Below are 18,600 nucleotides of genomic sequence, written 5' to 3'. Positions count from 1 at the left end.
TAACATCCTATAGAGAATAAAAGCATGCCAAAAGATATGTTCAAAAGTTGATCAAAATGGTTATATACATAAAATGAGATTAAAATTATGAAAATTACACTAGATATAAAAGATAAACAGGAGGTGGTTCCACAGTGTAGCGGTTAGCACATCTGCTTTACACGCAGAAGGTCCTGGGTTCGCGCTCCAGTGGAGCCATGGTCCATGGTCTACGGCCATGCCACCCTGAACAAGCCCGATCCCATCTGATCTCAGAAGCTAAGCAGGGTCGGGCTTGGTTAGTACTTGGATGGGAGACCACCTAGGAAGCCCAGGTGCTGTAGGCATAAATAATAATAAATTTTTTAAAAAAAGAAAGATAAACATATATCAGAAAGAGAAACATCCTCATATGAGTTGACAGAACTCAAAAAATTAAACATAAAAGAAAACACAAGTTATTTTAGACACGAGGACCAGAAGAAACAAAAGAGTAAATAAACACCATAGGTAATGCTTGAAGAGAAATATAAAGTAAAAGAGGTAGAATTTTTTAATTCAAAAAGAAAGACATTTTAAAAAGAACTCAAGAGAAAGTGACAAATGCCAAAGATAGACAAAGGTGATCCAATACACAGTTAATTCCAAAGAAGAAAAAGGAAACCAAAAGCAAGGGAAAAATAACAAATACTCAACTAAAATTCAAGATAGTATTTCTAAAATTAAAAAAAAAAAAAAAAAGATTCAAGACTACGTATGGAAAGAGCACAAGAGTATTTGAGAACATAGACACAAAACAACCAACAGTGAGACATAGTCTAGAAAAATTGTTGAACTTTATAGAGAATTCTAAGGGAAAGGAAAGTAATTAATCATCAGACTTTTTGACCACAAAGCTTTGTACCAGATGAATATGGAGTAAAATACTTGAGATATTCAAAGAAAGTGATTGTGAACTAAGAATTTTATGTTCAGCAAAACAGACCATCAAGTACAAAGGGAATAGAAAAATTTGTTCTCACCAGGAAAGAGCTAAGGAAATAATGTTTCTATGATCCCTTCCAAAAGAATCTACTAGAGAGTAAGCTTTGAACAATCAAATGGCTAGAGAAACACTGATATGAACAAAGGTGATGGGCATTAAATATATAGCAACTTGTAGAACTAAGACCTAAAGGGAGTTAAACAGAGAGTTTGGTACATAATAGCATATGATTAACAATGTAGATATGGTACAGTCATTTTGTTGTGTGTGTGAGGGGATTTGCATATGTAAACAAAATTTTTAATTGCTTAGTGATTATAATTGATGACAATAGCATTAGTATTTTTCTGAGGCTATTGTGTGTGTGTACTATGGAATAGTAGAGTTTCTTAATCTCGGCACTATTAACATTTTGGACCAAATTATTTGTGAGGGCTGGTCCTTTGCCTTTAGGGTTTAGCAGTATCCCTGGCCCCTACCTCCTAGATACTAGTAGCAACAATGCCCAGCCCCCTCCAAAATGACAACCCAAAATGTCTCCAAATATTGACATTTGTTCCCTGAGGGAGGAAAATCACCCCTGGATGAGAACCACTTAGATAAAACAAATGAGCAATCATGGAATATGCTGATTCTAATTCACCTCCTGTGTCCTTATAAATCAGGATTCTTGTTATAGAAGAAAAGAAATACAGATTACAGTATATATAGTGAGAGGAGAGAGAGAGAGAGTGAGAGAGTAAGTTTGTAGCACTCAGATTATAGTCTTGAAATATTGTTTCCAAAAGAAGAGGGCTTGTTGGAAAAATGCTAGCTACAGGTTAGGGCAGGAAATGTACAAGATGATCCTAGAATACATTGACAAACTGATAGCAATAAAAAACTCTGAAGACTAAGGGTCATGTCAAAAAGACTAGGAATCTAACTTGAAGAGGCTCCCCACTGACAAAGGTTAAGTAGTTTGATCTTCAATAAAGATAAGATTTGCTATAGATTGGAAATCATTAAATATGTTTAAATCTATGAGTTCATAATATTTTTAAAAAAATAATTGGTTATCTTCTGAAAATGATACAGAACGGAGTCATTTTCTTGAAAACATAAAGAATATGAAACAAGAATTTACCCAGCTTTTCCATAATTAACCAAATAGTTGCTGAGAGAAAGTGTCTCTATAAATGTTTTTTTTCCCCTTAATTCTGTTTTATTTCATATGGATTTTTAAATAAATCTATTGGGGTAGCATTGGTAAATAAAATTATATAGGCTTCAATAGGTTCAATAATACGTCATATTTATATTGCATTGTATGTTCACTTTCCAAAGTTGGATTTCCTTCAGTCATCATATTTGACCCACTTTACCCTCCCCCTTCCCCTCTTCTCACTTCCTTCTGGTAACCACTAAACTGTTGTCTGTGTCTGTATCTGTTTGTCTTGTTCATTTGTTACTTTTAGTTTTGTATTCTACATATGAGTGAAGTCATATATTTTCAACTTTTTCTGTCTGACTTATTTTGCTTAGCATGATAACCTCAAGATCCATCCATGCTGCACAAATGGCAGTGTTTCATCTTTTCTTATGGCTGAGTAATATTCCATTGTATATATGTAGTGCATTTTTTAATCTAATCATCTACCCAAGGGCATTTCAGTTGTTTCCATGTCTTGGTCACTGTGAATAAAAGGTTTTCAACTAATAAGTTCAAAAAATAGATTTGAATATCACCCTTTTGCAAGCTTTTATGATTTAACAGCTCTAGGCATTGAGAATCAAATGCTATTAACAACACAAAAAGATAAACAACCAGACATAATGTGCCTCCTGAAAAAAGAAAATACTACCACCTATAGTCTTGTCAAAGAAATCAACCAGTTCAAATCAAATGTCCAGGCTCAAAATTCAGATTATGGGAAAATCTACAGCAAAATGGCCAGGATTCTTTTACAGTCAAATTATAAGGAAAAGAATATAATAGAAGAGGAAATTAGATAAGAGATTTAAATGCTGTATCAAATATTTTTAAGTGAGGAGACTAAGCTATAGTATCTAGGGATATACACATGAGAGAAAAAACAAATGCGAGGAAATGACTAGTGTAAAAGTCATAACAGAGTTTACTTAAGGACAGAAGTGCTTCTGAGGTGGCAGGTATAGTTCTGTTTTCGACCTGAGTGATGTTTACCAGAGTGTTCAACTTATAATCATTCACTATACACTTTCTCTGCGATCTTCTGCAACTGTTTTATTTTACAATGAAGAGGTTAATAGAGGGGAGGAGTAGTTGTCAAAAATAAATATTTCTAAATTCTCTTAATTTAGTGACAGGGAAGTCATTTTTTACCTTATTGAGACAGTTTTGGTAGAGCGATATAGATACCCAATAGGCTGAAGTAGGGTGAAGAGTGAATGAGGAAGGAAGGAATGAGAAAAGCAAATATACATAATGCTTTCAAGAAATACAACTTTAAAGGAGAAATTAGAGATATGACAATAGATAGAGGGGGTATGTCTAGAAAGGAGAGATAAAAATGTTTAAATATTGGTGGAAAGCACCCAGGAGAGAGAGGTTAAAGATATAGTGAGAAACTGCCATTGATTAAATCTTGAAAATTTGAATATTAAAATAGATCATAATAAAATTAGATAACCCATTTTAAAAAGTAAAAGCCATAAGTCTATAGTAATTGGATTAATTTATTAAGGAGGAGAAAGCAAATTTCTTTCTTTAAGTAAAATGTCAACTAATAAAAATGGAAGGAATGATAGAGCTAGAAAATAGACAATGTTAGGATGCTAAAATTTATAAGTAAAATGTTGATGAAGAACAGGATACTGACATTATCTCCCCACAAATAACTTACTAATTACAAATGGAAAAATAACTTTACAGTAGAGATATGTGGAAGACACCACCTTAATCAAGTAAATATTACCAATATCAGGACAAATTGACATCATGAACCTCCTGATAAAATGCACTGAAAAAGACACCACATCATGTTATATTCCCGTGAAAATAAGAAATCTCAATTCTACTCACGGGGTAATAACAAACAAACCCAAATTAAAGGACACTCTAAAAATTAATTTATGTTTATATTATAAAATTGTCAAGGTCAAGAAATATAAAACATGTGTGAGGAACTATGCCAGATTAAAGAAACTAAAGAGACATGACAAATGGAAGAATCATCTGGCATTAGATCATAGAATGGGAAAAGAAAATAGCTATAAAAGACATTCATTATTAGAAAAATTAATCCAGATCATGGATTAAATAATAGTATTGTTATCAATGTCAGACTTTATGATTTTGATCACTGCACTGTGGTTATGTTGGAGAGTGTCATTGTTCTTAGGAAATACACCCTGAAGTATTTAGGAGGTAAGAAGTATGTTGCCCCTCCCCTGTATCTGAAATGATTCCTTGTGGTGGGGGTAGGGTGGTAGCAAATAGGGGAAAATGTAAACAACTGGCAAATCTGGATACAAAGTATGTGGATTTTCTTGTAGTATTCCTGCAACAATTCTATAAGTTTGAAATTACATCAAAATAGAAGTTAGAGGAGAGAGGAGAGATGACTGACAGATTGAGGTTACTGAGGAAAGGAAATAGTATTTAGAGCACTTGCAGAAGGAAGAGACTTAGGATGGAAAAGGGACACTTCATCCTTTGCAAACAGTGGAAAAGAGGGAAAGATGGTTTTGAGATGATCCATTTTCTGTGTTGGTTTAGTGAAAGGAAGAAAAGATTGATTTTTATAATATTAGCAAGGAAATAAATCTTTTTTAAAAATTTTATTTTATTAGTTTCAAGTACACAGTACAAAATTTTGATATTACTCTCTTCTAATTTTGAAAATTGATGAAGAGAAAGCATGAGCCTGGAGGAGATGGTCCATTACCTGTACAGTACGTTATTGAATCTTTGGGTATGCAAAGAAAGGTTTTAGGCTGACTGTGTGAGCACGCAGCAAAAGCCCACTCCTGTGTATATGGAAGAAACAGATTGGGAGAAAGACAAGTAGACAGCGAATCATGTGGGAGAGTCTCACTCTCATTGTTACTGGAGAGAAAGTAAAGCAGTTACCCTCCATTAATGCCCAAGCTAGGATGCCCTGTCCTGGTCCTGTTTATGATTTTCCCTCAATCCAGTTATTTTTCAACTAAGGCATAAAATGTGCTTTACCTGAAAATTGCTCATATTTGCCTTACCTAGCCATTGCTTAAATTTAAAACCAATTTGTGGAAAGATGAAATACTACAAGTAGTGAAATATTCAAGTTATAAACCCATCTGTATAAGTATAGAACAACATTATTTCATAGTTTTCTTTTAAAATGCTCCCAAAGAGACTAATAGCCAGGATAGATGCATACTTTCATTGAAAAGTGGGGTTTTTCTTCCTTTTTATGGCTCAGATTTTCACCATTACCTCTCTTCAGCTTGTCAGAGCAACGGTTTGATCAATTGTAAGATTCACTATAAATACTTAAAAATAAATAAAAATTGGCCTCCAGAGATATCTTTGCCTTTAAAATGGCAAGACTATTCAGGTACAAAGTTTAGATGTAGTGTTTTTTACACATGGGAGAATATAAGGTTATCAGAAACTCTTAAAAAATAAAAGAGTGTTTACGCATTCAAATAAAGTACAACCCTATTTGTATAACTGGAAATTAGAAATTTTATTGACTGAAAGTCTTGTTTCTCTCAAAAATTTTTACTAAAACAAATGTGTAGGTTCACTGTGGAATCTATAAGATAAAGAAACTCCAGTAGATCCTTCCCAGGTGAGGGTCTAGATTAATGTTTTCAAAATTGCTTACTTTGTGGATCTTTCTAAAAGGAAAATAGAGTGGACTTCTCTCTAGTGAATACAATAATTGTACTATTGTTCAAAGAATTGCTGTTATGTCTATGAAGAAATTCTTTTGAGAGAAATAAATGTGAAAAAAAACTATGTGTGTCCCCTTTCAGCTATTAACTGAAAGTGTAGAGAAGCACAATTTAGTAAGGTTACTTATAGAATTAACAAGTAAATGACTCACATTTACCTTTTAAAATTTCAAACATAAAATCATTCACAAGTTAAAAATATTTTCTTCTACTTATGGGACATACAAAGTAAAATATAAAATAAAAAATGAAATAAAGCCCTCACCAATAGTTTATCACTCTCTTCCTGTAGTCTCAATACTTTTTAAAGTGTTTTTTTTTTTTTTAATAAACTTAACTTTATGACTTACAATGTCTAAGAAAAATTGATTGAATCAGGATGGTTGAGTCTTTCATTACCTTTCCCTCCAAGGAGAATTTTCACTTATTTTTTTCTTTTTTCTTTTAAATTTCTACAAAGATTGTTTAGGTTTCAATGAGACATGGGGAGGGGAGGGCACTTAGTGAAATCAAGAAGCAGGCTACATCTCTCTTCTTGGAAATTCTCGTTTATTATGTGATGCTACAACTGTGAATAAGTTTCTTACTTTCTATTAAAAGTTAAAAAGAAGCTTAAAAATATATTTTACAGCAATCTATAAATAACTCCATCATTGCAGCAGAGCTTTTTTCCTTTTTTAATATAGTGTTCTTCATATCAAGATATTTTCCCTATAGTTATAATAGTATATACATCAATATTTTTCAATATCTTTTTTTTGATAAGTTATGTCAGATCAAAGGAATCTGGCTTGGGTGGCAGTCCCTGAGCCCCTCTTATTTCCAATCCTCTAATGAGATTACTCAAAAAGTTTGACAAGTGACATCTACTACTAGAAACAAGAAAGTTGGCCCCACACAGTTGGACCTCGAGCTCCCAGAAATGGTGGAGTGCCAGACTGTGGATGGAGAGGCATCGCTGCACTGCTATGTACAATACCGGTGGAGAGATGGAGAAGGAGGTAACAAAACACAGGAAAACTTATAGGGACAAATAAATTTCTACTTGCCATAGGCTAAAGACAAATGGGTTTAAACACGACTGTTTAAACTAAGATAGTCACTGAAAAGAGAAAGACTCATATTGCAGAGCTTTCCATTGGTTAAATATTCACTTCTGGGAACTAAGTTTCAATATCTCTCCATGTTTATGAGTTAATATTCCTGTTTGTTGCATAACTTTTGCCAATTTTTCTATTGAATTATAACTGATCTTGTATAGTAAGTACTTTGTCTTATTCTATTTATGATGTTTCTTAATTATAGAAGTTTTTATTTTTATATATTCAAGTATCATCATGTTATTATTTCTGTTTTGATGTATCAAAAGCTTTCCCCACCTAAATATTTATTAATTATTCACATAAAATTTTCTCTTGTTTTTAATGGTTTCTTTTTTACATTAAATTTTAAAGTCCATGTGGAATTTGTTTTGTTATATAGAATAAAATTAAGATATAAATAGAAAAAATGGTATTAGCCTCATAAATAATGTAGCAATGACAATCATTAGCATATATTTTTGCTATTGTTGAATTAGTTCCTTATGATAAATTCTTAGTATCACTAGGTCTTTGGCTTTTAGCTATATTCTTTTTTAAAAGAATTATATTAACCAAAATGTAACTAATAATGGCTGTTGTTGGCAATTAATTCTGTAAGACTTTATGTTATTTCATGCCTCCCACCCTCAGAAATCTCTCTCCACAGATGAATATGGCGTGGTTTGTGGGAACCAGGACCGTTTTGATAGGACCTTGATATTATATGAAATACTCTCTTCATCAGTTTCCTGTTGGGAGGCACACGAAACTAACAGAAAGCCTGAACTCATCTCTTCAGGGCTTTACAAACGCTATGTGAGTCTATATTTTGTGTACGAAACACTGATAAGTAAAAAGAGGTAACTAGTAAAAATGAGTTTAACAATATGGAAAATATTAATAACATAAATTAGGAAAGCAGGATTCTATGTTAATAAAGATAATAAAATATACATAGATATACATATTAAAAAGACCATAAGGCAGTAAGAGCTGCCACATTGGACAACTCTAGGGGCATAGTTCACATTGAATTCTGTGTAAATGGTGTATCTAGTGTTTTGTAAAACTGTGAATCTGGAGGTTATATGTTCAACATTGATATAAAAAATGCTTTTGAACAATAAGATTAAATATCATATTTATTTTACTTTTTTGTATATACCATTCTATATTTTTGACTACTTTGAAAATAAAGTTCTAGTACTTTAAATATATATTTGAAAACTATTGACCTAATCATAGCATCTTATAACCCTAAAGAAAGAGTAAACAGAGAGCATTTGAACTGGAAAATACACCTAAGCCACTTATTCTGTTTGGTAAGTCTGGAATTTAAACTTATTAAATTTAAATAGTCACCGGATAAATAAATTAAGTCATTGGATCACATATTCATCAATTTGATTATTCAATTAACATATGTGGAATTTCTGTTTCAGGAACTGTAACCAGGAAGCAAAAGCAACCATATTCACCCATAACTATAATATAACAGCACATTACAAAGTGTAACACAACTCGTAGTAGGAGTACAATTGATTTTATTGGTTCCATCACATAGTAATTGCTTAATAAATATATATGAATGAATGGGGAATGAGGAATAAATCAATATTCTATTTTCTTTTTTTTTAATTTAAAAATTTTTTATTATGGCGACATTGGTTATACACACACACACACACACACACACACACACACATACACATTGCATTGTGTGTTCACCACCTATAGCTAGATTTCTTTCTATCACCATACATTTTACTCCATCTACCTCTCTGCACCCCCACCTTCTGGTAATCACTGGTCTATAGTCCATGTCCATGAGTTTCTGTTTGTTTGTCCTGTTCATTTGTTGCTTTTAGGTTTATATCCCCCATATAAGTGATATCATGTGGTTTTCAACTTTTTATGTCTGGCTTATTTCGCTTAGCACAATTATCTCAAGGTCCACCCGCATTGTCACAAATGGCAGTATTTCATCTCTTCTTATGGCTGAGTAATATTCCATTGAATATATGTACCACAGCCTTTTTATCCTATCATCTGTTGTGGGACACTTCAGTTGCTTTTGCATCTTGGCCACTGTGAATAATGTTGCTATGAATATCAGTATGCAAATATCTTTTCGGATATGGATTTTCAAGTTGGAATGAATCAATATTATAGCAACTCAGATGTCAAAGCAAAAATGATGATATTTTCATCTTATACAGTTCATTTTATCCACTAGGAATGGGCTCGAAGGAAGGAAGATGATGTGAGGTTAACTGAAACACTGAAGTCAAGCATAAATTACATACAACAGATAACTGATTATATGTCAGACGTGCTGTAAGGTACATTTGGACCTCTGACCATTAATATTGAACCATACCTGAAAGCCAACCACACATGTTATAGACAGTTCTTTTAAAAAATATATATATATGGAACACTTCACGAATTTGTGTGTCATCTTTGCTCAGGAGCCATGCTAATCTTCTGTATTGCTTCAATTCCAGTATATGTGCTGGTGAAGTGAGCACTTATATACGGTTCTTACTACAAGCCATTTAAAAGGCAAATATATACTGTAATACTTTACTCATTTATTCTATTGGTAGTTATTATGTTCAAGGCCATGTTAGAAACTGAAGATAAAGAAAAAAGTGAAATATTCCTTATCTCAAAAAGCTCACAGCCTAGAATGAAATACTTGCTATCATCATCATCTTTTTCTTCATCACCATTAAATACAATGGATATAAACAACAGAAACGTGGACTTATTATGGGAATATCAGAGAGAGAAACATAAGCAAGCTGTTAACTCACAATCTTTAGGAATTAGTGTAAGAGTACTGAAGGATAAAAGAGACTTATACAAGGAGAGAAGAGTACACTGGGCAGAAGGAAGACCACGTACGAAGGCAAAAAGGCAAGAGAAAGCAAAATGCCTTTCAAAACCAGCAATTTTGGTCTGATTAGAGGGGACGATGGTTGTAGAGATGAGATGATGTAGGACAACTGCTGAAAGGAAAAATCTGGAGGTCCTATATATCATACTAGGGAGTGTGAACTATATCCTGACGAAAGGAGTCACCAAAGATTACTGTTGCTACACAGAGCCAAAATCTCCTAGTTTGGGAGGTTTTAGACTAACTCTTCAATTTAGAGCTGTTTAAGGTAGGCAATTTTAAGAGGAAACACATTTTGAATGACTGCAGTTTACATTTACAAGCTGTGTATAAAAGACAGTCAGATTGACCCAGCAAAGATTATCTGTTATCAAATTGTAGCATGCAAAATATTTACCTTAACCACCTACTGGAATGCTTAGAACCTTCCTACTTCTCTTTCTTGGAATTATTGATAAATCATCCCAATCTGAACTTTTAAACAATTTTTCTTTCTTTTTTTTTCAGTTGATATGTTAAATGTCAGTTTTCCTAAGTCTTTTTCAGAATCAAATTCAGTTACCACTGGATGGTGGTGTATAGAGGCTGGTGTAATTTGAATCAACACCAGTGAGCCGTGATAAAACTACCATCAGGTCCTGCAAGACTCCTAGGCAATAAGGAGAGACTGACACATTTCAATTATATATGAATCTATTGCCCTTTCCATGGTCGTGGCACTCGTAATGCTGGAAGTTTTGTTTTGTTTTAGATTTGTAATCCCTTGAGAAAGGTTTTGTCTGATTATAGTTTTCTCAGCATCCAAAGGATTATACTAGTTTCTCTCAGAAAGCTCTTAGCGATAACAATTTCTACCCTAACAACTTTGCAAAGCTTCTCTTATGTGAATTTTGTACACCCAGTTATTGGCAAATCTTTGGCTCCCCAAAAGAGTCATTGTATTGAATTTGATTTAATATACTTGAAATCCTAAAAATCTATTCAAATAATCATTGTGTTTCCCAATCTTTTGGATGAAAATATTTCTTTACAGAGTTGAGGAAGGCCAATTCTAGGTTTGAATAACAACATTTGCAATGGCCCTTAGGAATAAGAGTGTAAAGGAAATTTCAGGAGAAGATCATGCAGCTACACACAACATCTGGCACATCTGAGAGATGAAGCTTGAGCAGGAGGTGATTTTGTTCACCATGGCAAGAAAGGAGTGAGAGACATATCTTGGAGGTGTTAGTGAAGGATTTCACGCAAGTGAATGACTCAGTTTGAATTTCAAGGATTTATTCTAGCATCATTGAGGGAAGTGGGTTGAGGGGGCATGCCTTGGATCCCAGAGACCATTAAACACCTGTTCAAATAACTGAAGCAAAAAATATATATATATGGCAGTGGGAATAGAAGTTATACAAGATAATTAAGAGGAGGAAAAATTGGATTTAGTGACTGGCTGGATCTTGCTAGATAGAGAAAATACAAAGATTTAAAATGACTCCCAGCCTACTGAGTGAGATTCCCTGAATGATGATGCTCTATTTACAGAAAAGAAGTGAAAGAAAAAGAATAATTTGGAAATACATTATAATAATAGCTAAAATGTATTCAGTATTTATTCACCACTTACTGTGTCAAACTCTTTGTATTATCTTATGTCAAAGGTGATTGCTATTTGGTGAGTTTAAGAGGTCATTTAGGAGAGCATCCTCACCAGCAGCACCAGAAGGATTTATCAGTCTGCAGCTTAGAAGAGCTAGTTGGCTTGGAGATCAAAATTTGAGAGTTATGGAGATAATAACAGCTAACATTACTTGCCAAATGCTGGCTACTGTTCTAAGCACTTCATATGAATTACCCATTTAATTTCTACAATATCCATATGAGGTAGGAACTAGTATTAATTGTTTTCATAAAAGAGGAAAAGAGATCTAATAAGAAATATTAGTTAATCTACTCAAGGTCACAGAGCTAGTAAATGGTTGAGCCAGAATCTGAATTAGGGGCCACATGTTAAACTCCTAAACTTTGAGATTAGAGACCCAAAGAAAGTTGCTAAAGTGGGAACCCTGAACTACATCTGGGTTCTCTTGAAAGTACATTCACGCTATTGCATTTTCAAACTTGGAGTGATGTTCTACAACCCAGGGAACAGATATCATGTCTTGTAGGGAATTTAGTTTAAAAAATTCTCCTTTGTGTGAGTTTAGGTAAATAACTTCATCTCTTTGAGCTTCAATTTTTTTCAGTTTGTCAAAGTTGTATAATACTAGCCAAAATGAGAATGAAATGAAATGGTTTTATTGGAAAGTGGAGCACATAGTACGTACAAATAGTCTACCATACATTCAACTTCCTCCAATCTGCAATAGCCTATTTACTTCTAATAGTAGTCACCATCACAAAACACCAGGGAACAGACAGGGTATGTGTGTAGGGGTAGTGTGGGTGAGGATGGGTATTGAAGAAAAGGCTCCTTTACATCTTCTTTGCAAAATTAATATGTTCAGGTAAGAAAAGCAACAATATTTTACCCACCCTATTTCAAGAATTCGAGTGAGAAGATAATTATGCCCATGTTCTAAGTTAAGGAGAACTGTGGTTTATTTACAACATCTCAAGCCAGTATTCTGTGTCTTTAAGCTGATATAATAATTTCTTTAAAATGTTGCACCAGCTATTAAACCATCTGTAGCTATTTTGCATTCCCATATCACTGAAAGTATTATTTCTGTCATTCAATTTTTAAAACCCTGAGCTTTGTTATTTTATAGATTTTCTCAATTTTAAGTGCAATTTTACTGTATCATGAAAAAGTATTTTCCTTAGATGCACAACTCTAATCGTTTTTATTGAACAAATGTTTAAGCTCCTCAAGGACAGAGAGAGTGTCTTGCAGTTCTTTCACCCAGGGTGGTTTGGAGAATTTAACTGGCAGCTATTGAATACAAAAATACAGACATTCTATAAACATTTTGTAAAAAATTGTTCTGCTGGTAGGTCACTTTTGAGATTACCTCAACACTTTAACTGTAACATGATCTGAGCATTTGGAAAAATGTTTTTAGGATTAGTGCATAACACATTTTGAGATCTCTTTTTACATAGTTGGAGCTACTCTGCCAATAAATAAGCTATATGCATGAGAAAATTTGCAGAACTATTTTAAAATACATGACTTATTTTTCTCCATTCTTGGAATCAGGTATTATTTATCTGATTAAATGATAACCCAATATCAGTAGTACTTTAAAATCAGTCAATACTTCCTTCTCTCCAACTTGATTTCAAAGGCAGAGGCATAAAATTTCCATCATACTCTATAATTTAGGTATTAATCTTTGACTCATCCTTGACATTCTACTTACACCTACACAGTCTTTCTGTCTTACAAAATGCCACCGTTTCAAGGTTTAGCAAATTAAGGCATACAGCTTTTTATCACTAAGAGAAAAATCTCTCCCTTCTCCTGACTTCTTGCTCCTTCTCTCTCCCCTCAACCACTTTAACATAACACAAGTTATCCTATCTCTGCTAACTTTAAAAAAATTATTGTATAAGTTTTCTAAGTTAATTGAAACTCTTGCAAATTAAGAGCTTAATAAGAACTCAAAGTTTTCCTAAAGAATATGCCATTTTATATGTCATCAATACTTTCCAGAAATTACCTTCACACCATCCTGCTGCACAGCAACAAAGGATTCTATTATTAATATATTCATGCCCTCATTATTTAAACAATCCTATTATATTTTATTGAATTTAGACTTCTGCTTCCCCTTAAGACTTCTTAGCACATGATTCTTTTCCACAGCTACCCATTAGAATCACCTGGGGAACTTTTAAAATATTAATGCCTGGGCCTCACCCCAGAACAAATAAATCAGAATCTCTAGGGGTAAAATCCCCATTTCAGTATATGTTTAAGTTATAAAGGTTCTTTCAATGTGCAGCTAGGGTTTAAACTATAGGCATACCTCAGAGATATTGCAGATTCTGTTCCAGAGAACTGTAATAAAGCAGATATTGCAATGAGTCATGATCTTTTTGCTGGCGGAGGGTCTTGCCTTCAATTTGTAAAAAAACAACAACAAAAATGCAACACTTGTGAAACTCAATAAAGGGAAGCACAATAAAATGAGTTGTGCCTGTACTATTTTAGCAATTTCTTGGGTACTTACCTTACATTTGTCCGGGTCTGCCCAATTATTTTCGAAGGACGACCCATGGCCCATGCAATGGCAAGATGCTGGTGGACCCTAACATATGCAGCAGACTTTTAAACATTAATGTGCATAGATATCATCTGAGATTCAAGTAAAATGAAAATTCTCATTCAGTAAGTCTTGGGTAGGGCCTGAGATCCTGCATTTCTAACAAGCTGCAAGGTGATACAAATGCTGTTCTGTGGAACACATGATCTCTTCAGTGATCACTCTTGTTTTCACTGCTTCAACTTCCAAATATGATGCCCGAGAATCAGTAATTATATGTATGACCTCTCCCTCTAGACTCAAATATCTTATTCCCTTTTAAACGTCTACAAGTGAATGTTTCTGAGACACTTGAAATTCAAAATGACTCCAACCGAATCCCACTGTTTTTAATCAAGTTCTCATTGTATTTTGACTGGACTTTGTCAATTAACTCTTAACAAGATTCTCTGCCTTGAGCCTCGAGAATGCAGCCAGAATAAAATATCTTTCGCAGTGTGTTTGCTGCTTACCTCTTCATTTTCCTCTGCCAACATCTGATTCTGTTCTCTGGAGGAGCCTCTCCATCTCCTTAGTCCTCCTGAAATAAGCTAGGCTCTTCCTTGCTCCCATGCCATCCTCAGCCTATCTAGTCTGCCAAAGACACTCTACCCGACCTTATCTTCCTGCTTAATTGCACGTAGTTAACTTAGGTAGAACAACACCTGCCCTTAAACACTCTCTAAAGCCCAAGTTGATCAAATTCCCTTTCCCTAGTCTCTGCTAAAGCACTTTAAACTTTGAATTGCAATTAGTTTTACAACACTTTAACAAAATTAAAGCCATCCCACTACCTCTGCCCCAAGAAAGAAACTCTATTGTTTCTTTTTCTTTTTTGTCATTGTTATTTAAGCACAAATTCTTTTGAATCAATTAAAGAAATTGCAAAATGAATGGGTAGCACCAAATTATCACTAATGTTGCCTTCTTTGACTCTAAAAGAATTCAGGTTTTTTTTTTCTTCATTCTTTTATTTAATAAACATTTATTTGTTTAAGCTCAAATTGATTGCTTAGCTGCTCTAGAAAGCACCAGAGTTAAGAGATTAGGTTTAGCAAACAGAAAAAAACAAACAAACATATATTAGGATGAATTCAAATGCATAAATGGTGTTTTTATTAAGTAATGAGATTGCTTATCTCTATATCCTTAAATCTACAGTTAGCCCCAGATAAAAGTGTCATGTTCATCGTCATAAAAGCAAAGCAACACTGTTTAAAATAGGTGAGGCAGTTTTAACAGTATTTTTACTGTATCATGCTTTACATGGCTTTTCAGTCATTGCAGTTTGATCAAAGCCAAATTTCCAAAGTAGGTTCTATAAGTGGAAATCAGAGGCTATGGTTAAGTGAACAGAAATAGAATTGACAATCAAAATGCGTCAACATTCATTAAAAGTGACATCAGCAGGTTTGGTGTTCTATTACTTTTTTTTAAAGTGAGTAGGTGTTTCAAACTTTTAAATATTTAGAAAGTATTCTCTTCAGCTTATTTTTCTTTACGTAGTTTTTTTAACAAGAAAAAATTATTTGCAAGGATTAGAAGAACTGTTAACACCAACAAATGTAAAATTGTTTTTCTGGCTAAAAATCGAGACCTCAAGAAAGACTATAGCCAAGAAATATTTTTTAAAATCATATTTCTCCCAAGATAACTTAGGGATTATTATCATAATCCGAGGTAATTAGGAGAGGGCTCTGCTAACCTTGGATCTGATGGTTGGCTATCTGCGGAGTTGACTGCCATAGAGCAACAACACCATTTGATTCTGCATAAACCATTTGATGAGAGTCTCTTTGCTGAAATCCAAAGGACTTTCGAATTATTTTTTTAAGAAGACAGAAAACATCAAAGTTTTTGAGCATGAAAAGATAAAAACATCTCCAGATAATTCTCTTCTACAATTCTGCATAAAGTTGTTGATTTTATTACTCATAAAATGAATCTGTGAGCCCAGAAAAAGAATACATAGGCTATTTTATTAAAATATCTATCTCTACTGGTGAATAGCATTCAGTAAAATTCCTGTTGAAGCGAGTTAATCCTTCCGCTCTCTCTGTGCCCAAAGTACCACATACATGTCTCTTTTGCAGAATACTTATGTTTATTGTATGTTGAGTCTGTTTATTTTAGTGGACTGTGGATTCTTTAAATGCAGGAATTTTATTTTTAATCACTTTTTGATGTTTAGCACCTCACCAGTATCTAACACTTTTGCATACCAAAAGTGGTTTGATATCAGCAATTTCACATTGTTTAACCTAATTGTTTAATATTTAATAAGTGAGTACTCAATCAATCACTTGGGCAATGCAATTAACTTAAATATGGCTCTATCTAATTTGACTTTGGTATCCTTTAGCTTACTGGCAGGTCTGAATTTCCCTGAAGTTGTCTTCAAAAGAAGGCATCTCAATCAATTACTTCACATATCCCATTTAAAAGAATTGGACTTTTCAAAAGGAAAGTCAGCATTTATTCTATGACTTTTGTGTTTTATAATGTTTATAAAATGATAGTAAGTGTCAAGTAGTTGATTTCTGGCTTAATACTATGGAAATTTACCCAGTTTTATAGCATAAACAACTCAACTCTAATAGTGACCAAATAAAAACTTTGTGCCTCATTATATTCTGATAAATGAATTCAAACTTTATAGACCTTTTCAACAGGAGAATGTTCTTAGGAACAGTTTTTTTAATTATGTGTGTGCATGTTTCTGTGATTATATTATATATAGATTTTTTTCTCAATGTTTCTTAAGAGCAGACAAGAAACTAAAATGGAAAAGAAAAATGAACTCTGGAAGACATGAAATGTTCTTCTGTGTTTAAGTGAGCTTTTGGGGAAGATGCCTTCTTTTGAAGACAACTTCAGGGAAATTCAGACTTGCCAGTAAGCTAAAGGATACCAAAGTCAAAACCAAATCAGATAGAGCCATATTTAAGTTAACTGCATTGTCCAAGTGATGTTGTGAAAAATTCTTTGTGCCATTTAACAATCTATTGACACTAGCTCATTTTGTGAAACAAGATAGCTACATAACCATTACAAAGGACCATTTTTACTTTTTGTTGTATGTTTCTGTCCCACTTCAATGACATTTCGGCTTTGAAACCACTATGATTAAGCCTAATAACTCAAAAACATGCCTTCCTTGACATACACATTAAAATCAATTATGGTATTAAATTTTCCTTCAATTTAAAAAATAGCTTTATTTTTTTGTACTGTTGGTGGGAATATAATGGTGTAACCACTTTGGAAAGCAGTTCCTCAAAAATTAAAAATAGAATTATTGTATGACCCAGAAATTTTAGTTCTGAGCATAAGTCCTAAAGAATTTAAACAAGAATCTTGAAGAGATATTTGTACACCTATGTTGACAATAGTCAAAAGGTAAAAGCCACTCGTGTGATCATTAATGGATGAACGGAAACAAAATGTGGTAGATACATACAATGGAATATTAGTCTTAAAACGGAAGAAATTTCTGACACATGCTATAATATGAATGAATCTTAAAGACAGTATGCTAAATGAAATAAAGCAATCTCAAGAAGATAAATACTGTATAATTCCACTTATATGCGGTATCTAGAGTAGTCAAATTCATACAGACAGAAAGTAGAATGGTAGTTGCCAGGGCCTAGAGAGAGGTGGGGTTTGGGGAGTTATTGTTTAGTGGGCGGAGAGTTTCAGTTTTGCAAGATGAAAGAGTTCTGTAGGTATATGGTGGCAATGATCTCACAACAATGTGAATGTACTTAATACCACTAAACTGTATACTTTAAAATGATTAAGATGGTAAATTTTATGTTGTGCATATTATATGACAATTAAAGTTTTTTAATAAAAAATAACATCACCAAGAAGGCGCTATCCATTGTTCTGATTTTGAAGTCAGCATGGACTCACAGAGCAGCAAGTAGGCAGCACAATGAATATTTTGAATCAAGCACAATATGGAGGCAATGATATAATACTGAGCTTGGTAACGAAACACTGGGCTTTTGCTTGGGCTCTGTGACTCACCAGCTCAAACAAATCAATTCTATTCTCTAGGCTTTCAATTTATTCCTTCTGTAAGATGAAGTAATATTCCCACCCCTGATTTCTATGCAATGTTGTCATGAAAATCGAATGATCATTTTAAAACAGAAAAATGCTATGTCAAGTTGGGAGGTGGGTAGGGTCCTACAAAAAGCTTCTTTGCCAAGTGACTCTATCTTTTAATAAAGGGGAGTTTTAAGGTAGGCAATCTGAAGAAGGCCTCGTGGACTCTCTTTACCTCTTTTAGTTGTTGTGGGGAAGTCTACCTTACACCTACTTAGGTTTTACCCACTTTATAACCTATCTATTGTGTGACTATATGTTAGTTACCTAATCTCTTTGCACTTTGGTTTTCTCATGTGTCAAATGGGAATAGTAATCAGTAATAAGCTCGAGGCAGGGTAGTGAGAGGAAGGTAGATTATGGTGCTTAAAACAGTTCACCTTGCTGCCAACG

At 33.6% G+C, this 18,600-nt stretch overlaps 2 non-coding genes across 2 annotated transcripts; one reads left to right on the top strand and one right to left on the bottom strand.

Moving 5' to 3' along the window:
- Positions 1-207: 207 nt before the first annotated feature.
- On the top strand, positions 208-326 carry LOC112477721. The gene has a single exon (XR_003045561.1). It is a non-coding gene; the product is annotated as a 5S ribosomal RNA (ribosomal RNA).
- A 9,048-nt stretch (positions 327-9,374) lies between these two features.
- LOC112477722 lies at positions 9,375-9,479 on the bottom strand. Its single transcript, XR_003045562.1, has one exon. It is a non-coding gene; the product is annotated as a U6 spliceosomal RNA (small nuclear RNA).
- Positions 9,480-18,600: the final 9,121 nt, after the last annotated feature.

Source organism: Pteropus alecto, unplaced genomic scaffold, assembly GCF_000325575.1.
Source record: "Pteropus alecto unplaced genomic scaffold, ASM32557v1 scaffold121, whole genome shotgun sequence".
Classification (NCBI taxonomy): Eukaryota; Metazoa; Chordata; class Mammalia; order Chiroptera; family Pteropodidae; genus Pteropus; species Pteropus alecto.
Note: the sequence above shows the minus strand (reverse complement) of the source record. Positions and strands in the feature narration are given on the sequence as shown.